Consider the following 24,428-nt stretch of genomic DNA (forward strand, 5'->3'; position numbering starts at 1 on the left):
CACAGTAATGTTTCCTATCTCATTCATTATTTTGTTTATTTGGGTCTTCTCTCTTTTTGATTTTATCAGTCTAGTTAGGGGCTTGTCAGTCTTGTTGAACTTCTCAAAGAACCAACTTTAATGTTATTTATTCTCTATTGTTTTTTCTCTATGTCACTTATTTCTGCTTTAATCCTTGTTATTTCTTTTCTTCTACTTGGTTTAGGATTAGTTTGCTGTTCATTTTCTAGCTTCTTCTGTTGATCCATTAGTTCTTTGATTTTAGCTCGGTCTTCCTTTTAAATGTATGCATTTAGTGCTATAAATTTCCCCCTCAGTTGCTTCATCCCATAGATTTTGATATGTTGTGTTCTTGTTTTCATTCGTCTCTATATATTTAGCAATTTCTCTTGCTATTTCTTCTTTAACCCACTGATTGTTTAGGAGTGTGTTGTTTAACCTCCAGGTATTTGTGAATTTTCTAAGTCTGTGATGGTTATTGACTTCTAATTGTATTCCATTGCGATCAGAGAATGTGCTTTGAATAATTGCAATTTTTAAAAAATTTTTGAGGCTTGTTTTATGGCCCAGCATATGATCTATTCTGGAGAAAGTTCCATGAGCACTAGAGAAGAATGTGTATCCTGGTGATTTGGGATTTAATGTTCTATATATGTCTTAATTCAAATTCATTTATCCTGATTGTTTAGGTTTTCAGTTTCCTTATTGGTCTTCTGTCTGGTTGATCTATCTATAGGAGAGACTGATGGATTGAAGTCTCCCACAATTATTCTGGAAACATCAATTGCTTCCTTTAGTTTTGCCAATGTTTGTCTCGTGTATTTTGGGGCACCAAGACTGGGTGCCTAAACATTTATGATTGTTATTTCTTCTTGTTGAATTGCCCGTTTTATTAGTATCTAGTGGTCTTCTTTATCTCTCATAACATCCTTGCTTTTAAAGTCTATTTTATCTGAGATTAATGTTGCTACTCCTGCTTTCTTTTGGCTGTAGCTTGCATGAAATATTTTTTTTCCATCCTTTCACTTTCAATTTCTTTGTGTCCCTGTGTCTGAGGTGAGTGTCTTGTATGCAACATACTGGTGGTTCATATTTTTTGACCCATTCTGCCAATCTATATCTGTTAATTGGGAAGTTTAATCCATTTACATTCATTATTACTGTGAAGGCATTTCTTGAGTCAGCCATCCTATCCTTTGGTTTATGTTTGTAAGATATATTTTTTCCCTCTCTCTTAATGTCCTTTAACGTACCCATACTGAATCTCTTTAGTAGTGAGCCTTTCTCCATATCTCTCTCTCCTTTCTTTATTTCTCTGTTAGTAGGGCTCTCGTTAGTGTCTCAGGTAGGGCGGGTCTCTTATTAGCAAATTCTCTCAGCATTTGTTTGTGAAAAATTTAATCCTCAAATTTGAAGGAGAGCTTTGCTGGATAAAGAATTCTTGGTTGACAATTTTTCTCTTTCAGAATTTTAGATATGTCATGCCACTACCTGCTCGCCTCCATGGTGGCTCCTGAATAGTCTCTACTTAGTCTTATGCTGTTTCCTTTGCAGGTGGTGAATTGCTTTTCTCTTGCTGCTTTTAGAACTTGCTCCTTCTCTTCAGTATTTGATAATCTGATCAGAATATGTCTTGGAGTCGGTTTATTTGGATTTATTCTGTTTGGTGTTCACTGGGCATTTATGATTTGTGTATTTATGTTGTTTAGGAGTTTGGGGAAGTTTTCCTTAACAATTTCTTTGAATACTCTTCCTAGACCTTTACTCTTCTCTTCCCCTTCTGGAACACCAATGACTCTTATATTTGGGCATTTTATATTGTCCATGATATCCCTGAGGTCCATTTCGATTTTTTCAAATTTTTTCCCATTCTTTCTTTTGTTCTTTCACTTTCCATTGTGTCCTCTTTGAACTCACTGAGTTGCTGTTCAGCTTCCTGTAATCTAGTACTGTGAGTATCCAGAATCTTTTTAATTTGGTGAACAGTTTCTTTTATTTCCATAACATTGTCTGTTTTTTTATTTACTCTTGAAATTTCTTCTTTATGTTCTTCTAGTGTCTTCTTCATGTCCTTTATATCCTGTGCCATGCTCTTGTTGTTTGTCTTTAATTCACTGATTAATTGCTCCATGTATTGTGTCTCCTCTGCTCTTTTGATTTGAGTGTTTGGGTTTGGGTTATCCATATCGTCTGGTTTCTTCATATGCTTTAAAATTTTCTGTTGTTTTTGGCCTCTTGGCATTTCCTTAACTTGATAGGGTTCTTTTAGGATATGTAGCCTTATTAGAACAATTATCTCTAATTTGTCAGATCTACGGCTTTTTGGGGTATGCTTTGTCTAACTAACCAGCAGGTGGTGTCCGGAAGCCACCTATTCTCCTCAAGCCAGTTCTCCCCAACTTTGTCTTTGTGGTGAGTGGGGGTCTGAATCTTGTGGGGGTCCAATTGGTGCACCAAATTTTCATGTGTGGTTGGTGCTGCGCACCCTAAATGTAGGGGGTGTATCTGAGCAGTTAGGAAGGGAGGGTGGCTTTAATAATCAAATCTCCCAGATGTTCCTGGAGATTTAAAGCTGTTGCAGGAGTCTAAACCTTCAGTTCAGACTCGCCGCAGTTTGTCTGTACCGCTGACCTACAAGTCCTTGGTATTGGTCTGTGGTCCCTGGGGCTTTCCATTGAGTCCCTCTTCCAAGCCATGCTGTCCTGGGGGCTCTGCTGAGGGAAGACTGTGCTACATAACAAGTGGGCCCAGGCTCTCAAGGGAAGTTCTGGGCCACGAGGCCTTGTTGGGGCATTCCCAGCCCACTGAAAGGATGGCTGTCTGGGGCATGTTAATTTCCCCTTTTTTGCACAACTCCGCCTTCCTACTTCTGGGACAATTAACTGCGGGTGTGTGAAAGGCTATCATCCATGCTAGCTATTGGGATGTGTGTGTGTGTTGCTGGACACACTTCCTGCCATGCTGGGTTGTGCAGCACAGCTCTGGGCTGCGGTGCCGGGTGCTGGGTAAAAGCATTCCCAGCCCACCGGGAAGATGGCTGTATGGGGTGTGGTTATTTTCCTCTTTTTCACTGACTTCCATCTTCCTAGCTCTGAGACTGTTAGCTGTGGGTGTGCGAGAGGCTATTGTCCACGTCAGGTATTGGGACGTGTGTGTGTGTTGCTGGACATACTTCCTGCCATGCTTGGTTGTGTGGCTCAGCTCTGGGCTGTGGTGCTGGGCACTGGGCAGGAGCTTTCCAAGCCTGCCGAGAAAATGGCTGTATGGGGCATGGTTATTTTCCCCTTTTTTGCTGACCTCCGCCTTCCTGTCTCTGAGACACTTAGCTGTGGGTGTGCGAGAAGCTATCATCACACCAGATATTGAGGCGTGCCCACGGGTTGTGGGGAAGCAGCTCCTGCCATGCTTCACTGTGTGGCTCTTGCTGCCGGCTCCGCAGCTGCTTTTGGGTTTTTAAAACTAGTCCAACTCCAAACACCAACCCCCTCTTTCCCCAGACCATGGTGTAGCCGCCGCTTCTCCAGCAGGTTCAGTAACTCCCTTCAGAACGCAGATAGCTGGTGCCTCCCTGGAACTGGTGCTCTGGATCACTTTCTGTCTTTTATCTAGTATTTTTCATGAAGACTTTTTTTGCTCTGTCTCTCCTAATCCTCCATCTTCCGGAACCCTATTCTAGTTGACTTTTATGCTCAAATTGAAGAACAGAATCAGTGGCAAAGTACTTTTCACTACCAGTGTTGTGTGTCTATGTTTTATCCTTTGCCAAATAGATTTAAAGATAATAATGAGTGATACCTCAAAAGAAGCAGAACCATCCAAGTACTTTTCATTAAAAGAATATCTTAGTTATCTTGCTTAATGCCTAGAGAAAATTATAAGATCCTTCTGATTTTCTTGCCATTTGAGAATAGAGATGTACTAGAGAAAGCATTACTAATGGTGTTGGCATTTATTTTTCAGGCAAAATGTGTAATTTGGGATTTGTGGTCAAGTGCTAGGAAATTGCTTGCAGCCTTCTAAAGAGGTAATATAGTGACGATTGAAATCTTCTATTGGTGATAAGCAAGATTCTAAAATACTTTTCATAAAAGTAGTTGAGTCAGGGAGACTGACTAAATCTGTATATATTATTACTGGAAATTGAGCAAAAGTAAAATTTCTGTTAAACATGAGAATATGTGAAAGATTGTTATGTATTGGTTTCCATTATAATGATATATATGTTATGTCAAGTTTTTAAAAAGATTTATTATGTGTGTTGGCAAAATAGTTTACACGAGATCAACGACTTTCATGATTGCAACATTGCTAGTTTGACTATTTGTGTGAGTCATCTAAAATGCTCAAGAAATATAGTAACTTGTAATTTTGCTAATGTCACAGATTGAATTTAAGCCTTAAGCTGGTGTGTTTGAGTAAATCAGTAAAAAATTATTTAGCAGGCAGTAGAGCAGTAGAAAACAGGAGAAAGGAGATTTGTCTACACAGTAGTGATTTTAGCTCTGAAAGGAAAGGGAAAGAATATGGTGGAGCCTCTCTTCTTTCTTCCTTTCCTCCATTAAGAAAGAGTGGTTAACACTGGAGGAGAATTTGGAGGTAGAGGTGAAATAAGAAAGGCTTGGAGCATAGGGTATTGTGGTGCAGCTGACTGAAAGTGAAAATGACAGGCTTGATTGCTAAAAAGACTTCCTGAGATAGGGGCCAGCCACAGGATGTAACCCCAATACTTTTCTGTAAAAGAGTTAGGGGCTTTGGGGAGTTGAATGGAGACTGTCTAGGGCCTTAACCTCTGCATCTCCTTGAAATTCTGTTTTCTTATTTTTGCATTCAAGGGAACACTTAAATTTTTCGTTATTCTTCACTGCATTTAAAGAAGAAGTTATATGTTGTAGTGCTGTTCTTCAATTTGAGAGTTTGTTAAGGCCTCTGGATGGCTCTATTTAGAACTTCAAGAGTCTTATTTTGTTTCAGTTATGGGCCATAAATATTGAACAAAAGCAATGAATTCATAGATTTAATTTAATCACAAGTCAGTTAAGTTATTAATACAATGCAAAACACATTATTATATCCTTTCAAATGCCAGTTCACATAGTTTCAGGGTAATGAACAGTTGTTAAAAGCTAAAATTCATGTCAAACAAATCTAGATTTGAATTCAAACTCTTCTAGTAACTAGCTATGTGACCTGAAGCACATCTGTGCTTGTTTCATCACCTGTAAAATTATGAATGATAATAATACATATCTTATAGAAATAATGTGTGAGATAATGTTTGAAATGTGCTTATTGGTATATTACTTAAGACATACTAAGTGCTCAATGAATGTTAGCTAGTATTTTATTATACAAAATCACATATGACTTTAAGTACATGGGCCTAAAGCTAACTCTACCCTTACGTAATTTGGTAGTATGATAACATGTCTACTACTCATGACTCTTTCTGTCCTGGTAGTGCAGTTTTTTTGAGTTTTTATTTCTAACAATGTAAGTACAAAATTATCTGGCATCCTATAGTTTAGTAATGCCAGTTGTTTGGCATTTGGCAAATAGAAAGTAATCCAGAAAATCTTGATGACTCAGCCTCTGTGAGTAGCAGATTTGTTATGATTAGTTTCTTAGTGCATTGAAGAGAGTTATTAACTTGGAGATTCCTCAAGATATTGAAGAGGATAAGGAAGAAAACACTAAACATTAATTAGCCTGGCATAAAGCTACTGATTACATAACAAAATTTGTTGAATTTGTGTGGTCCAACAGTCATTACATTGTTGCAAAAGCAATAATGTGCAGAATATCCTGAATAATTTATGTCAGAAAAAACAACAACAACAACAAAAAAGTAACACCTATGAGGCAGAAAGGAGAGATTTAAGAGAGCATCAAAAATCCCTGTGGCCCTTATATCTCTTGCTGCTTTAATTTCAGCTGCTGTCTTGTCCGGCGCCCTCTCGCTCGGTCCCACACGCCCTGTCCCCGGCCGGCGAGGAGAACAGAGGGAAAGAGGGAGAGACACAGACAAACCAACACTTGAGGCACACAGCGGTAGTAAATGCAAGCCTTTTACTGGAGCCAGGAAGAAAACTTTCTCTGTTACATATTCCACGCGAGGCCTTACACCCCGTGGGAGAACAACCTCTATGCGGCCGTCAGGCACGGCTCCCTGTGGGCTGTCTCCCCGAGGCTAGCGCGGGCACTTTCTTATATACGATAGTTACAACCAATGTGCAGGCACTACGTAAGCGTGTACAATAGGCTAGCAGGCAACCGCCGCCCTAAGCGTCATATGCGGAAACGGGATGCAGGCGCCATCTTGGCTCACTCGATGGGCGGGGGTAACTCGAGAGCAGGTCTCGGCGTGTCCAACAGGCCCTAACTCTAGAGCAGGTCGCGGCCTGTCCACTAGGCCCCAACCCGGGAAGCGGCTCTCCACATCTCCCCCTTTTTTATATATTTCACCCAGTGTCTCCATTGATGAGTGTACTCCCGTGGGCTTGAGTGACCCACTACATGTTTTGGTGCTTTGGGGAGTCTGGACTAGGCCCCTGCCATTTCACGGCAGAACCTCTGGCACCGACCAGAATGCTTACCTCATATAGAGACCGGAGAGCCCGTGAGCTGGAAACGACGTGACTCTCCCTACCGGACTTTGCCTTGTAACTGGGTAGTGATAGTTGGGACAGGAGAGTGGCATCCAGCGTCAAAGGCGTCACTAGGCGTCTCTGTGCAATGGCCAGAGCCCCGTGCGGCCGTCACCAGGCTCCCGCCTACGAGACTCGCCTGAGACAAAATTTGAGACTGCTGGAACTATCAGCTAAATCCGGGATATGGCCATGGACTCTGCCGCGAACCCTGCCCCAGAGTGCCCCACCCCGAAGGGGATCGATCAGTCGAGAGCCTGCTGTTCAATATGAGGGAGGAGTAAAGGGAATCAACGATAGTTCAGCGAGTCGGGGGCTCAGCAGTGACAAGGCGTCTTGTCGATTGTCGATGGCTTAGCTGCTGCGGGCTAGGTGAAGGAGTCACAGGCAGAGGGAGGTTCAAAGTCCAACAGTTCAGAGAAGCTGGAGCGCGGCGTCGGTGCGATGCTTTTGCGACCGAGAAAAGCCTCGTGGCCGTCGAGCCGACCGATGGCGACGGGGTCGCGGAGGATTGGCTGGTCCTCCGGAGCAGTGGTCATCAGAGGTGGCGAGTTGCTGGTAAAAGATAGCACCGGTCTGCTTCCTCACAAGTTGGACGATTCTGCGAATGATGCATGGTCCTAAAGCAAGAGCTAGAATAATTATTATTAGGGGGCCAAGAAAGGGAAGGATATATGGGAGGATGGGAGTGAAGAAACTGGACCAATAACTGGCAGCCTCACGATCTCTTTTACGTTTTTCCAGTCCTTCCCGGACCTTCTTTAGACTGTTCTCTGCAAGACCTGTGGTATTGGCATACACACAACACTCTTCCCCTAGGGCGGCACAGAGGCCTCCCTCTTTGAGGAGCAGAAGATCGAGGCCTCGGCGGTTTTGGAGCACCACCTCAGAGAGGGAATTGACAGAATTTTTAAGATGGGAAATAGCGTCTTGTAGGTGACGGATGTCTTCGTCGACAGCAGCCCGGAGTTGAGTTAGGGCGAGACTGTGACTGGCTAATGCAGCAATCCCGGTACCAGCGCCTGCAAGACCTAGGAGGGTGGCAACCGTGAGGGCGGTGATGGGTTCTCGCTTTTGCAGCTTGGCAGGAACTGCAGTTGTTTCCAGGCGGAGGAAGAAGTCTTCCTCACTATGGTATAAGACCCTAGGGATAAGGACAATCAGGAGGCAAGTTTCATTATATTCATTGATGACAGTCGTGCTGAGACAGGGGGGTAAGTCCTGTAGAGGAGCAGAGCCATTGGGAGGAGTTGTGGGGAATAAGAAACTTGGCAGAGCTACTGGGAGACGAATAGCTGGCACAGGCTGTGAGATTGGGAGAGTTACTTGAACGAGGGCGGATGCACTTTCCTGTATAGGAGACTGAATGGAAAGTTAGGGGGACAGTAGAGGTATTCCAATTGCACTCCGAGGGGTTGTCTCCTGCACTTTCTGAAAAGGAGAAGTTGGAGGCGATGGGCTCATACAGTGAGGAAGTGGTGGAGAGGCAGAGCCAACAGGAGGAAGTAAAATTGGGGTAGGAGACATTTAGTGAGGTGAAGGCTGCCTGGATAAGGCTGAGGAGGGGAGAGGAGTAATGAGAGGGGGGCAGAGAAGGTTTGGGTGGTGGTTTTGGCGTCGCGTTGTTCGCAGCTGAGGTGCGGCTGGTTGGAGCTGCAGCTGAGGTGCGGGTGGTTGGCTGTGAATCTCGGTTAATGACCTTATTGGGACCAATGGCAGAGGGGTTTTTTAGTACAGCCTCCTTTTTTACAAGAATAAGGGAACCTGGGTCGACTCCTTTCCAATAAATCCTAAAGCCCCAGGTTCGACCGAGTAACCAGGAGGGATCATTAGGAAGTTGCACACTGAGATTTAAATGTGAGCAGGTACCTGTAGGTGCAATGTGGTGATGGCCTCCATAGATACCCCAGGTAATGGGTTCTTCAGGTGGTTTGCAGTTCAAGGGGGCCCATTTTAGAGTTAGGTAATGATCAGTGACGGAAGGCTTCCAATGAGTGGATAATGTTTCACATCCCCAGTATGCACAGTAATATTGGTTGGGAGAATTACAGTAAGATCTTCCAGAGTGTGAGGATGGGCACATGTAATATTGGGCTTGATTCCAACCAGTGGGGCGTACGGAAGGAGTGGGAAACAGATCAGTTGCGTTGACAAGAAAGGAAGGTCGTCCTGCCGTAACTTGGGTTTGTACAACTGTGGAATCCTCCCACCGCGCCAAGGTCCATTTCCAAGGTTGGTGGGGATTAGGATCAAAGATAGCGATACTTGGCTCACTAAGCATACTTTGCAGGAGAAAATGTAAGGTGGCAACTTTAAATGGCAGTAGGTACAACAAGGCCATACTAGAGGCTATAGGTTCTTCCCTGTTAAGGGAGACAAGCTAGCCAAGTGAAAAGCCCTACAATGCTCAAATATGTTATAGCAAGCAGGGATCTTTCTAACAGATTCCAATCTTTTGGGGCAACTGTTGCTAATCCGGCTGCAAACAGCGAAGCCAGAAGACCAATTAAGAAAAGCCAAAAGTAATTTAAGTGGTACTCCATACGATTAGTGATAGAATAAACCTGTAAGCAGGACTGCTTTCCACTTCCGGTTGTGTGCGGACTGGATGTCTCCGGATGGGTTATAGCACGAGTTATTGATGCGCTGGAAGAGAAAAGAAAAACATTTTTCTCAGGGAGAGACTTCTACCCTGGAAAGGTTATTATTAAGGGGAGCTTAATTTTGGATACTTGTGAAATTACAAGATGGCTAGCGTAAAATCTGGGGCATGGCTAAGGCCTTTAATTATAGCTTAAAACCTAAGTAATGGTGGAGCAACACAGGGTTGTTTTCAAACAGAAAGCTCACCATGTGCTTTATATCAAAATCATATTTGAACCAGAGCCCTGATTCGAATTGTTATGTTTCCTAAAGATTTTAAATGCTTCTAAATCAAATTAATATTATTTCAGAGCAAATTTTTCCTTTTCCACCTTATAGAGTTTCTTTTAATCCACAATCTTAAATTTTTATGCCGCTGCAAAATAAAATTACCAGCAAACAAAGATCTGTAAATTAAAAGAGTTCACCATTTTAGTACAGAGTGCATGCAGCTATATGATAAGATTCCTTTAAACTCTAAAGACAATCCATCAGGGAAAAACTTTCCAGTGCATGTTATGGAAATGATTTGCACTGTGATAGTAAAATGAGGTTTTTGTTTTGTTTTATGTTATGTTTTAAAGACAATTCTAAATCATCTCTCTGGAAAGCAAGACCTCAAACTCTTTATCAGGACATTTCCTTCTCTTATGCAAATAGACAGTCCGAAGGCAGTGAGTTATCTCAATCGATTGTTTACAGTCAGCCACAGACTGATTTCCCTGCTCCACTCCCTCCCCCCTTCTCACCACCGCACCCGACTAGTCTTACATGGAGTCAAAAGTATGAGCAGACAAATACTGTTTTATTTACTAGTATAGGAAATTTTCTTAATAGTACAATTCAACAGCAAACTGAAAGACGTGGCTCCTTTGTCCAGATCAAATTTTTGTTTATATAATTTATATACTCAGCACCTCTTCTATATGGTTGTCATCATGAACTATGTTTCCCTGAGAATAAAATTATGTAGTCTTTCCTCAAAGCAGTACTATAACATGAATGTATTCATTTCAGTCAACAGCATTGAAATGCCTACTGTAAGAAAGGAGAGTTTCTCAAGTAACACATGGAACACAATTTTAAGAATGTGGCCGCCCTTAGCAGTGTGTTCTCAATGTCAAGGAAACATTGCCCAGGTGGGAGCTCCCATCTGCATCCAGTCCACCCTTTTTCGCCGGCTCTCTCTTCCTCTAAGTGCCTGGACCGCTGCACACACTCTCGCCTCCCGGGTGGCTCGCGGCCAACCCCCAGTTCAAGGATCGCGCGAACGGTCTCCCATATAGGGACTAAAGGTGGATTCAGACAAACGTTAGTCCGACGCGCCCAATCTATATCGTGACCAAACTTCAGCCAAGAAGGCAGACCGAGGCTGCCGGAGGAGGGAAACCAGGGGGCAAAAATTTCAACATCATTAAGAAACTTCTGTAGGGAGCTTTTCCTAACTGAAATACCCCTCTGCTTCAGGAGGGCTTTTAAAGGAGCTAACAAGGGTAAACTTTCAGACTGCCCCATGCTTGCAGTCGGCACTGTACTTTTAGCTAACAAAGATAAACTTTCAGACTGCCCCATGCTTGCAGTCGGCACTGTACTTTCAACCACTCGGAGAGCTCTTCCGAGTCCCCGGGACCGCCTGAGAATCCACGGGCCCTGACTCTCACGTAAAAGGAGCACTCACCTTCTCGCGCTGGCCGGGCGCAGGAAGTCCGCTGTCCACCACCAGCTCAGCTGGTCAGAGCTTGGTCGAGTATTCGATGCCCCGTACGGGCCACCACTTGTCCGGCGCCCTCTCGCTCGGTCCCACACGCCCTGTCCCCGGCCGGCGAGGAGAACAGAGGGAAAGAGGGAGAGACACAGACAAACCAACACTTGAGGCACACAGCGGTAGTAAATGCAAGCCTTTTACTGGAGCCAGGAAGAAAACTTTCTCTGTTACATATTCCACGCGAGGCCTTACATCCCGTGGGAGAACAACCTCTATGCGGCCGTCAGGCACGGCTCCCTGTGGGCTGTCTCCCCGAGGCTAGCGCGGGCACTTTCTTATATACGATAGTTACAACCAATGTGCAGGCACTACGTAAGCGTGTACAATAGGCTAGCAGGCAACCGCCGCCCTAAGCGTCATATGCGGAAACGGGATGCAGGCGCCATCTTGGCTCACTCGATGGGCGGGGGGTAACTCGAGAGCAGGTCTCGGCGTGTCCAACAGGCCCTAACTCTAGAGCAGGTCGCGGCCTGTCCACTAGGCCCCAACCCGGGAAGCGGCTCTCCACACTGTCTAGATTGGGATGGCAATATTATTGAAGCTAAGCCTGGGGTTCCTAACTCTGCTAGTGAAAGATGCTCCAAAGTAGTAGTATCTGATCAGTAGCATAGCTCCAGGATGTACAGCAATTTTAAGTGAACAGTTTAAAAAATTTGACCAGTACAGTGATTTATTTAAATTTCATTCAGTGAAAACATTTCATTAAGGTAATAACAGTTTATTTTAAATGGAAAGTTAAACTTTTGAAGTGTCATACTCTAATAGTCCAGGACTGTGAAGAATTATTCAACTATTGAAAATGTATTTTTTTTTGTCTTTGGATACTGGTTATTTATTAGGCTAAGGAAGAATTCCAGGGAGGCAGATAAAAAATTGCCTAGGAGCTCAATACAGAGCTTACCTGTTCCTGCAGTGTTTGACAAATATAGTAATGGGAAAGTATTTATTTTAGGTCATTAAAAACTTTTTTGAGAATTGTTTACAGAACAATCATGCATAAAACACAGGATTCCCATACATTACCCCATCACCAACACTTGTATTAGTGTAGAAAATTTGTTACAGTTGATAACTTTTTTTTTAATTCTGCAATTTTTTAACAGTAGTTACATTTGTTACAATTGATGAAATATTATTAAGGTAGTACTATAACTATTGTCCATAGTTTATGTAGGGGTATTTTTTTCACCATATTACTGACCTATAATTATTATTATTTTTTTTCATGATGTCTTTGTTTCATTACTTGTTCCAACACAACTTTAAAAGGGCTTGTGTTGACACAGCCCTAAGACCAAAGAACACGCAGACGCAGCATAAAACATGGGTCTATTAGGACTTATAAATAGGCAAGGGACCCGGTAGCAGCCGTTTAAGGAAAATGGAATTAGCACTGATGACCTTCAACTTCTGTCCCAGTCACATAGGCTGCTATGTGCTGTGGGGTCTTATTCCCCATTAGGGAGGGGGAGCCCAGGCCTTGGGCCCCCACAATTCACCCCCATGCAGCAGACTACATTGACCATAGAACAGACATTGCATCCATATTCCACAACAGTATAAGAGACAACAGAACGTTAGGAGTCACTCACAGATAACCCTACAAAGAGATGTTGCCATAGCCAAGAAAGGGAATTAAACAAGGGGTCTACTAATAGTTGATCAATATTATGTATGTGCTCTTGCAGATGATTTTCTAATCTGTGTGATTTCTTCATTTAGCATGGATATAGCTACTTTGAAATCAGTAAGTGCTTGGGCAGTGTGATTGGCTCAAGCTGCCACATGTTTTTCAGTAACTATTGCTGCTCCACCTTGCGCAAGAATGGTTAAAGGATAATACCACCAGGGAGTGCGTTTTATTCTATATCTAGCTTTAATCATTTCCCAATTACTAGGAGTATGGGGTAAAGGGTCATATAAGGTAGTGAAGATATCAGGCTGTCCCCACATAAAACATACTTTCCAGTTATGGGGTAAATAGGGCCAACCATGTTGCCCCCAGGTCCTTAGCCATTCTTTAGGGGAAGGATATGCCCTATGGTTGGAGATATTTTGCCAGTGGAAAAGACTATTGTTTTGTAGTTTAACAGTAAAATTGCACAATTCGGGGGTAGTCACCCCACATCATGAATTCCATCAAGTTGTACCATACAGACAGGGGCAACATGGTCTACTGTTACAGTTTCCTCCGTCAGCCACCCTAAACCATCATATACAGAATACCCCCATACAGGTCAGGAATTGTTCACCTATTCTAAAAGGGAGGAGATGTAAGCCCCAGTCTCATAGGATGGTAGTTGGATGTCATTCTTAAATGAGAAGATTTTTTCCCCAGATTTTCCAGTGTGCTGAATTCTGCCGGGCCAATAGGGTATTCCACACAGTCCAATTAGCAGGGGTCACAGTCCAAGGAAGGCAGGTAGCACCCAAAGATGGCAAGTCCGTGAAAACCCAGCATTGGGTTTGATTGTGGTCATGAGTTACTGCTGAAGCCTACTGTAGAAAGGTGTTTGCTAGGGCACTATGGGTGAAAAAAAAGACGTTTATGGGGGAAAATAAGGGATAATTCCTGATGTTGTACTATACATGCTAGAGTTCCATTGGTTGATAACAAGTTACCAGACAGAAGAACATCATGAGGAGGTTTTAAATACCAGATAGTCTTTCCCTGAAAATCTTGAGAGTTCTTTACAGTTACATCAATTGTTAATTTGGGCATAAGAAGGGTCCACGTGGTCATGCATAAGGTTCCCATGGGAGTAGGAGGCCCTGGATTGGTGATAAAGATTTTAACAGGCTTTTTCTGTATAAACTGAGGTCTTATTACAATATTTTGGGTAACTCCTATTACTCAGGGATCTAGGATTCCTAACCAATGCAGCCGCATAGGTGAGCACCAAGGCCAGTTGACCTCGTTTTCCCTGTTTTGTATTGTCTAAGGCACAGGCAACAACAAATTATCATTATTCCCCCTTTTAGACTGTAAAGCCGCTGGCCCTTTAATTTGTATTCTTAGTGCCTGCATTGGTCCTGCTGTTAACATTTCAATAGGAGCTGGGGCTGCAGCTCAGGTGTGGAATTCAGTGGGTTAGGGCCTCTTAAGGCTTTTTAGTCCATTGTTATAGAGATTTCTTACCATCTTTCAGCTGTTCCTTTAAGAGGCCTTTCATTCTTTCTATAAGGCCTGCACCTGTGGGCTTATTAGGTGGATGGAAAGTTCACATTACTTCATAATCCATAGCCCATGCTTGGTTCATTTGTCCAGTGAAAGTGGTCCCCCAATCACTGAATAATTGTGTAGGTACACCATATAGAGCACTCACCAAACAGCGGATGGTGGCATGCTAGTTTGCCTTCACCACTAGGAAAGCTAGCAGAAGTCCTGTAGCCTTGTCCACAGCAGTAAAAGCATACCTCACCCCCTCTGAGAGTGGAAGGGGATTGATATAGTTCACTTGTCACTGATCATCAGGATTTGTGACTGGCCGATGTATCCCATCTGGTGTGGTAGTCTACGTGGTTGATGCAGGGAGCAAAAAGGGCATTCTCTAGTGATGTCCACTAGCTTCTGGAGCATGATTGGCAGCTGGAACTGCTTGGCCAGATGCCACAGGGTTTGAGATCATAGTGTCCACTTTTCTGATGTAGCCATTCTGTCACTTCCCTGGTTTCAGTTGTGCTACTCTGAACCACTGTGTGAGTGCATCTGCAGCACATTCCCGGGTAATGTGTTGGGAGTGTGGGCAGGAACATGATAGTTATCTTCTATCATTGGCATATGTCCCAGATGTCTTTCCATAGTTCTTGTCCTCAGAAGGGGCGACCTAAGACTGTCCATTGTTCCCACTTCCAGGTTGCCATCCAGGTCATAAGGCCTTTGTAAACATCTCAACTGTCAGTACAGACAGCATGTCTCTTGGTTCATGCAGTATTACCATCCACACTGCTCTTAACTAAGCCTATTGACTGCTTTGCATAGTGCCAGTTTCCTACCATATAGTGTCAGTACTGTGTATACTGGTGCTAGCAGATCCGTCAGTATACCAAGCAGAGTTGGGAATGGTATCATTTCAGGTGCAGTGACTTTTGCTGTTGACTCTTCTCTATAGGACATTGGTCCGAGAAGTTCATGCATTTCTGCACTCAGAGGGCTAGTATTGGAAATGCTGCACTGTAGCAGGTAGCTTTCCATTTGGTCAGTTTGCTTAGTTGAGCACTGCCAGAGTGTGGCTTAGAAGCTGTGTTGGTTATCCAGCCCTGAATCGAGATGTCCATTTTCAATGTGACTGGGTGTCTTTTTGTCGGTCCATCCACTTGCAATAAGGCATTATATGCAGCACCCAATTGCTTTTCCGGGGGGCTGTATCTCAGTTATGCCCTTTTCCATGATTGTGAACAAAAGTCAAGGAGCATTCATTTAGACCACACCCAAAGCCAGTATCAGTGCTGGCTACCTGTAATTCACAGACCCCACCCAAAGCCAGTATCAGTGCTGGCTACATCTAATTCACAGGACAGGTCTGGATCTATGCCCACCAATGCTTCTGCCTGTGCTATTGCCCTTTTTTGCCTTTTCAAAAACAGCCTGTTGAGAAGTGTCCAATTCCCAGGGATGGCCTTTTCTAATCAAAACATACAAAGGTTTTAACATTTGGGCCAAGTGAGGAACAAAAGGTCTCCAATACCCCAACAACCCCAAGAATGCCTTTAGTTGTTTTGGTGTTTGTGGCGCGGGTTAACATTGCATGTACATAGCCTTGACGAAGCACAGTAAAAGTCTATTGTTGGCTTCCCCAAGAGAAGGTGAATGCAGGCTGGCTTGATTTTTCTAGGGAGATAATAAAGAAAGTATGAGCAAGAGCGAATACAAAATGATAGTGACGCAATTGGGTACTAATTTCTTGTAATAAACCAGTGATTTTTGGGACTGCAGCATACAATGGTGGTGTTACCTTGTTTAACTCCTGATAATCTACTGTCATGTGCCACATTCCATGAGGCTTTCATGCTGGCCATAGAGGATTATTGAAAGGGCTATGGGTTGGTATTATTATCCCCACCTGCTCCCACTCTTTGTTAGTAGCTGAGATTTCTTGGTGCCCTCCCGGAAGTTCATATTGTTTTGTAGTCATGACCCTCTGAGGCAGAGTTATGTTTACAGGGGACCATTTTGTCTGCCCCTTTAAGACTGCTTTGATCACTCTACACTGGAGGCAGAATTCCCGTATAGTGGTTTGCAGTATGGCATTCTATAGATTAATTCCTAAAATGTATTCTGATATAGGGGAAATACATACTGTATACACTTGGGGTGGGAAGGGGCAATCTCCCAATTTGTAAAGAGCCTGTGCTACTTTGCCTGGATCATAGCCATCTATAGCCAGTTCTGGCCCATGGAATTGGACTACATTCCCATAGATTATGGTATATTTGGCTCCTGTATCTCCTAGTGCTAACACTTGCTGCCGGTTAGTAGGGGACCAGTAAATGGTTAATTCTACATGTAGCCTCCGATCCCAGGGGTCTCCAGCTATTGTTCACACCTGGGGATCTTGACCCTCCCTCCCTACAGAAGAGGAAAAAGGGCTTGCTATGCCTCTTCTGGGGGAAGCAGAGGCCTCTTGGGCTCAAGCTCTGGTGGTTTCTATTCTGATCTCCTTTCTCCTTTGGAGGCTTGGGAGTTCACTTTAGTAAATCTTGGTCCTTAGGCAGTTTGCTCAATAGTTTTACCAGGACTGCATTAGGTTGCCTAGCTACAGCTTCTGTCTTTGTGCCTGCAGCCATAAGATCCGCACACGTCTGCTTGAGGGATACACAATTAGGGCTGCCTTTTCCCCTGGAGCCTTTCCCATTGCCCTTACTCCTGCCCCCTTTTTCTGCAGCCTCTCCAGCTCCTCAAGGTTGGCTGGAGCCTGAGCAGCAATGGAAATGGACTTTCCTACTAGCAGACTTGGGATAGACATGAGAGGCCATAGTAATGGTTAGGGGCAGTATGCAATACCATGTCTTTCATTCTTGTGGTAAAAGCTTCAGTATCAGTCCGTACAAAAGCCACAGCATAAATGGCATGTTTCATTCCCAGCCCCCTTGAAATGTCTTGTAGCTCCACCATATTTTGCCAGTGGGGGATATTGTACAGCATATCCCCTTCGTTGGGTCATGCAGCCTTACACCCATCAATCAGCCATACCAGTAAGGAGGCGGTTTTCACATTAGCTGAGGTAGCATACAAGCATTGTTGTAGCAGAGGGTGGGTTGTAATAGATGCCAGTCTACTCATCTCCACTCCAGAAAGCACTACCCCCTCTGCTCTGGTGTCCCATAACCTCAGAAGTGCATTGGGAAAGACTCTCTATTCAGGAGGCTGGAATTGCTGAACTCCAGGGGTTGATCTTATCTTGCCTTCCATTTCTGTGTATTATGGGGTAACATCTGTTGGGTCTCTTCATCCTCCTCTACCCCGCATTCTTCTTCCCCTTCCTCTTCTGAGGAGGAATCTATGGGGCCCACTCTTTGTAGTCCCATCTTGGAGCTAAAAAAACCTCTGAACTCAAGCCCGAGGCAACTTATGGCCTTTGATTTGGGCATATCTATGTGCCAGAGTGTCTGATTGTCCACTCAGAGCAGGCGATCAATCAGTGTCCTTCCTTTCTGCCTGGGCAAGACATATATCTCTTTCAAGTTTTACTTTCTCCTCTAAATAGCATGCAGTAGCTTTCGCTGCTTGTTCTGCCATGGTAACCATCCACAAGTCTCCTAGCAGGGGCCATGCTATGGCTGCTGCCATTTGGTGGTCTCTTTTCTTCTTACTCAAATTTCTTTGTCCTAGTATCTGTTGCAAAACAGTTAGCAACCCTGCTGGAGTTTTCAGGGCATCTGCATAATCATGTGGTGGGCCTCATTTGTCCAGGAGGGCAGCATCCCCTCCCCACATTGACAATACAGACCAATTTGGGATTTTCCCTATGGATTCTGCCTTCCCAGAACTCAAGCCCACTATGGCCAGCAGCTCTTTGGTTTCCTGGCTGGCTTGCCAATTGTTCTAACCCAGCTCTTGGAGGGCTTGGGTAGACCCAGCACTAAGACCAAAGAACATGCCTGGCACAGAGTGGGACATGGGTTTATTAGGACTTAGGAACAGGAGAGGGTTCCCAGTGGTGGCCATCTGAGGAAAATGGAATTAGCACTCCTCAAGGGTGGGGGTACAAAGGGACAGCTTATAAGGGTTAGGACAGAGACCTTGCATAGGGTATGAAAACAGAATTTTAGCAGGGTCTTGTGATACAGGGTTCTAGAGATTTGTTATCAACAGTGATCAGGGAGGGGAATTTTGATGCTTTGTTTACAATACCATCTGTACATGCTTTCTTCCCCGAGGAGAGCTGATGATCTTCAACTTCTTTCCCGATCACACAGGCTACTATGTGCTGTGGGGCCTTATTCCCCATTAGGGAGCAGGAGCCCAGGCTGTGGTTCCCCATATTAGTCATCTACCCATACACTGGATAAAGGGAGTATCTGTCACAAAGTTTTCACAATCACATGGTAACACAACAAAAGCTATACAGTTATACGGTCATTATCAAAGATCAAGTCTATTGGATTACGCTTCAGCAATTTCAGGTATTTTCTTCTGGCTATTCCAATACTCTAGAAACTAGAAAGAAACATCTGTATCATTTGCTAAATGCTACTTTCTCTGTTAAAACTCCCTCTCATTTGATCTCTCTCTCAATCTTCAGGTATACTTGAGCAATAACCATTTTAGCTTCTTCATGCTGGAAAGGGGTGTCAACCTTATGGATTAGAGGAATGAACTTGGTTGATGTTCTTGGAGAGTCTGGTACCTCTGGGTTTCATGGCTTATCTGGCAAAGGAACCATCTGGAGGCCTTACGTTTCTGAAAAAAAATAATTAAAACATTTATAGAGTCTTAGATAGAGCCCAAGGTATTCTTTAGGGATTTCAGGAATACTGTTGGTTTGGGCTTGGCATGCTGTGGCAATTTGCAATATCTGGCTGAAGCTTGCATAAGAGTAACCTCCAGAATGACGTCTCAACTATTTGAAATCCCTTAGCCAGTGAAACCTTATTTTGTTTCATTTCTTTTCCTCTTTTTGGTCAAGAAGGCATTGTCAGTCCCATGGTGTCAGGTCCAGCCTCATCCCTGGGAGTCATGTGTCATGTTGCCAGGGAGACCTATACCCCTGGGAGTCATGTCCCATGTAGGGGGGAGGGTAGTGAGTTTATTTGTAGAGTTGGCTTAGAGAGGGATGCCACATCTGAGAAACAAAAGAGGTTCTCTTGGGGTGACTCTTAGGCATAATTATAAGTAGGCTTAGCTTCACCATTGCAGAAATAAGTTTCACGAGGGCAAGCCTCAAGATTGAGGGCTTGCCTATTTCAATGTGGAGTTCCTAATGCCCGAGATAGTATCAGGAACTCCTCAGGTGGGGAAGTTTAATAGTTCCACGTTTTCCCCTAGTCTCTCAAGGCAACTCTGCAAATATTTCTTTTCTGGCTAAAATACTCTAGAATGTATCAGGGTATTACATTAGCCTGTACAGAATAACAAGATCTCATTCCCTATTCTAGGTTCCAAGTAATTAGGTTGTTTAAATAAACTGACCAGACAGGTTAAATTTGTGTGCTACAGAAAATTTAAAATTTTGGACAAAATAAACATGTCTTCCTTTGGTTTCACACCAAAGTTGAAGTTTTAAGATAAAGACAATATCCTTTACTCTGCATTCTGCTTTATCTTAGTCCTAACCAGATCCTCTTCATTCGTATTTCTGATTGAAGTCTGATCCCATGTTCAGCTTCTTTTACAGTTGCTGTATGGAGTAATGCTGACTTTCAGAGCAACAGAATTCTAGCTCTGAGTCCCAGGTGTTGCAGATATTTTAGGCCATTTTTTTCTACATGTTTCTCAAATTGGGTTTCTTGCTGTCTGTCTTAGTTTGCCATGCCACTATACAAATACCACACAATAGATTGACTTGAAATTGAGAATTTATTGTTCTAAGTTTTAGAGCTAGAGGGCTTGCTTCCTCTAGGAGTCGTTAGCATTCAATCCTTGGGGTTCCTTGGCTTTATTTCTGTTTCCTGTCACATGGTGATGTCCTCTCCTTTTCTCCTGGGCTCCCACTGACATTCTGTGTCTGGCTCTTCCCCATGGCTTTCTCTGTGTCTGAACTTCTTCTGTTTATACAGTAATCCAGATTAAGGCCCAACCTTATCCAGTTGGACCATACCTTAAATAAAATAGCATCTTCAAGAGATCCTATTTATGAGTTCACATCCATAGGAATGTGGATTAAGATTAAGAACAATCTCAATTGGGGTACATAATTTCATTTCCCATACCTTTTTTGAGAAGTTGCACATTTTCATTTTCATATTGATGATAATCTTTAAAAAATCTACATAATCATTAGATACAAAGCATGGTAAGGAAAGAAAATATTAGTAGTTTTGTTTATGTTTGCTTTTAATCTATAAAAAGAAGGAAGTTATCCTTCACTTTTTAATGTCTATATTCAAAGTAGTAAATAAGTAAAAACATGTAACAAAAATAAACAGAATATTGGATGTTTCTTCACATTTCTTTTTTTTTTTTTCACTTTTAGGACTACATGATTTAAAATATGTGGAAACCATCTATGTAAATAACCACTGTATAACTAACTTGCTAAATTATTTCAGTGCTCACTTTTTCTTTCTGTTTTGTATGGAGAGAAGGCCATATTACCATATGCTTTGTAGTGTGATGGAGGTTTTGTTGGCATTTGAATAGAATAAAGTATGGGAGTTGAGTTATCACACATGGTAGTATAGGCTTGCCAAACTCTGAGAGTATCATTGGTACCAATTAGATATATTTTATGGATTTTTGTCTTGATATAAAGCAACTTGCTGTCATTATTTATAGGAATATAGTAGTATGTCTTCAATGTAGGTTTTTTTTTTTTGGTCTTGATTTGAGCAGTGATTGATTTGATACCTTGCTTCAGAAGATTTTAATAACTGCTATGATGCTTACCTGATATTCAGATGAAAAAGACAAAGAGTCAACAAGTGAGGTCTCCTTAAAACTGGTATTCAATGTGTATTTATTGGCAAAGTCTTAGTTAAATATTAGATCTGATTATTCTGTACTAGTAAACAAAGCCTGGACATGAATAGCATTTTATGCAACATACTTTGTGAGGAGACATTTTTAATCATCGAATTATATTGTAGAGTGGATGTCAAGATGTTAAACAAAAAATTGTGTGAAGTCAGTCCTGAGGCTATTTCTTTTTTCTTTTAAAATAGCAGCATTTAGTTTTTAAACAACATCATAATAAAAGTGGAATTAATATACTTAGAATATTATGAACTTGGTAGTTTTATTAGAATTTAACTTATGATTTTGCTTTTTTTAGTTTTAAAAGAACAGTAAGTTTAAGGAGTTGTCTTAGTTTTCTGGTTGCTAAGACAAATATACAATGAATTGGCTTAACAACAGGAATATTGTTGGCTCATGGTTTGATAGGGTAGTAGGCTTGCTTCCTCCTAGGGTTGATATCTTGTGGGTGGCCTGTGGTCTTTGGGGTTCCTTGGCTTTTCTGTCACACATGGCAGTATCCTTTCCTTTTTCTTCTGGGTTCTGTTGACTTCCAGCCTCTTGCTTCCTATTTTCCACATGGCTTTTTGTTCCTAAAGACTCTAGTAATAAGATTACTTGGGATTAAGCCCCAATCTCGTTCAGTTGAGCCACAGTGAAAAGAGGTCTTCAAAAGGTCCTATTTAAAATCCGTTTACAGAAATGGATTAAGAACCTGTTACCTTCTGTGGTCCATATTTCGTCTACCAATGGAGTTTGTGTATATTTAAGTACCACTATACAAATAATTTAAGGTAATACTTGGGCCAAGTGAGAATTTTTTTTTCCCTTTAGAAAAGAGTTCTGAACATTTCTTAAGTTTCAGAAATAGCAAATTAGAATATATGGTTGGAATTCTAAACCTTTGAAATGTAGTCTGTTTCCTGATTTCTTTCTCTTTTATCCATATTATTGCAAATGTTATAATTTTTTGATATGCTGATTATATTAACTGAGGGTTATTGTAATTATACTGAAGGTCAAAAATATCTGTAGGAAAAATGTTGATTAAAATATATGATTTTAAGCTGAACTTACTACTTTATGATGCAATATTATATAGATATTGAATAATCATCAAGTTTCATAGAGTGACGTTAATCTTAAACAAAGGAATACTCTTACTTCTATATTGACATTTGGAGTCAGTTTAATCTTATTTGTAGCCTGTAACTAAACAGGAAATAATTGATAATAACAATATAAATTAATCATCTCTTTAAGTATTAAGGAGAAAAGATATATTTTCCATTTTAAGAGGAATAACTTTTACCATTCGGTGATTATGAGTCAGTAACAGCTGAAGATATGATCTTTGAATGTGGCAGGGTTGGAACCCTTTCAAAATAAAAATCTAGCCAAGTTTCAAGAAAAATCATAATGTTTCAGTTTTGAACTTTAATGTATTTGGAACATATGCAGGAGAACATTTTCTTCTTGCTGTCTCCTGCCAAACTAAATATGTATGCCACATTAATTTTTCCCTTAGGTTTGGGAAACTCAAGTATATGGTAGAATAACAAATCACTTGATTCATGTTTGCCAGTTTTATTGGTAGGATCAAGTTGAGAATTACGTAAGAGAGATTTGTAATTTTTTTTCAAAGAAAATATATGCAAAAATGAAAATATGACCACCTCCTAGATGTCAGGCACTGTTACTGAATCTGGAGGATACAGTGCTGAACAAGAGAGATAAAGCTTTTACCCTCAGAGAACTTATAATGGGGGTGGTGGTGATGGGATGGGGGTGGTGATTGGGATTTCAGATTCATAAGTTCAGATTCATAAGTTCAGATTCTAAGTGTTCTGTAGAAAATAAAATAGGGTAATGAGATACAAGAACTGAGTTTGGAAGGATATAAAGATCTTGTAGGAGAGAAGTCTGAATCTAGTCAGTAGGAACCACAAATATAAAGACCTGACATGGGAAAAGCTTGTCACATCCCTGGAACAGACAGAAAACCAGTGTGGAAGGAGCATAGTGAATGTGGTTGGGCAGGGCTGAAGTTGGAGAGGTAGACTGAGGATTAACTGGGCCTTTTTTAGACCATTGTAAGGAGTTTCGATTTTATTCTAATTATAAAGGGGAATCCTTGGAGGGTTTTAAGTGGCGATGTTTAATGATTTGACTTAAATTAAGACAGATCATTCTGTTGGCTATAAGAATGAACAGTAAGGAGGCAAGAGTGGAAGCAGGGAGCCGGGTGGGAAACTATTCCAGCATCTAGTCAAGAGTAATGGTGATAGGTATTAGGGAGATGGAGTTGGAGCTAATGATTGAATCGGAGATGTGTTTTGCTGGTATACAGATTGTATTTGTTGATCGACTACATGTTTTTCTATTTAAGTATTTGGAATTCTGAAAGTTCAATTCTTTGGAACATCATAGTTTACTGTGGTGTTTTGGTTTGCTAAAACTGCTGGAATTCAATATACCAGAAATAGGTTGACTTTTACAATAGGGATTTATTAGCTTACAATTTACAGTTCTTAGGCCATGAAAATGTCCAACTCAAGACATCAACAGGAAGCTACCTGGACTCTGAAGATATGTTGCTGGCATCCAGGACACCTGTCTTACACGGGGCGGCACATGGCCAGTGTCTGCTGGTCTGTTGCTCCTGGGTTTCACTGCTTTCAGCTTGAGGTTGCAGTGTCTTCCTCTCTGAGATTCTGTGGGTCCTCTCTTAGTTTCTCTGGGGCTTTCCTCTATGATCTTCTCTTATTTTCATCTCTCAGCTTCTGTATGTGTTTTATCCTCTCATAAAGGACTCTGGCAGGAGGATAAAGGGATAAAAACTCACCTTGAATGAGACAGGTCACATCTCAGTCAAAATAACCTAATCAAAAGCTCCCACCCAGAATAGGTCTAAACCCACAGGAATGGATTAAAAGAACATTGCTTTTTCTGGGGTACGTAACAGCTTCAAACCGCCACACATTGATTCTGCAAGAATATCAAATATTACTAAAATTCTTTAAAATGTTTAGGGAAGATAGTGTGGCTCTTTTAGCTTGCTTCCCTTTGCTGTACACCATAAAGTATCCTCTGTTGGGAAAAAATTTTATTTGGTAACTTCAAGTTCTGAGGATAAGTTCATGCCAGATTGTTCTAATTTCTCTAAAACTTATGCTAAATAAAGATATGAAAAAATGGTTTTAAAGTCCCTTAAATATGTACTCTAATTTTTTAGAGTTGTGAAGTTATTTTTAATGAAGAT

General features: G+C 42.0%; 1 protein-coding gene across 1 annotated transcript in view; it reads left to right on the plus strand.

The window, feature by feature from the left end:
- Nucleotides 1-24,428, plus strand: part of PIGK (phosphatidylinositol glycan anchor biosynthesis class K) — a 206,421-nt gene that overhangs the window by 38,989 nt on the left and 143,004 nt on the right. The gene's annotated exons all lie outside the window — the stretch shown is intronic.

Source organism: Choloepus didactylus, chromosome 2, assembly GCF_015220235.1.
Source record: "Choloepus didactylus isolate mChoDid1 chromosome 2, mChoDid1.pri, whole genome shotgun sequence".
NCBI classification, from domain to species: Eukaryota; Metazoa; Chordata; class Mammalia; order Pilosa; family Megalonychidae; genus Choloepus; species Choloepus didactylus.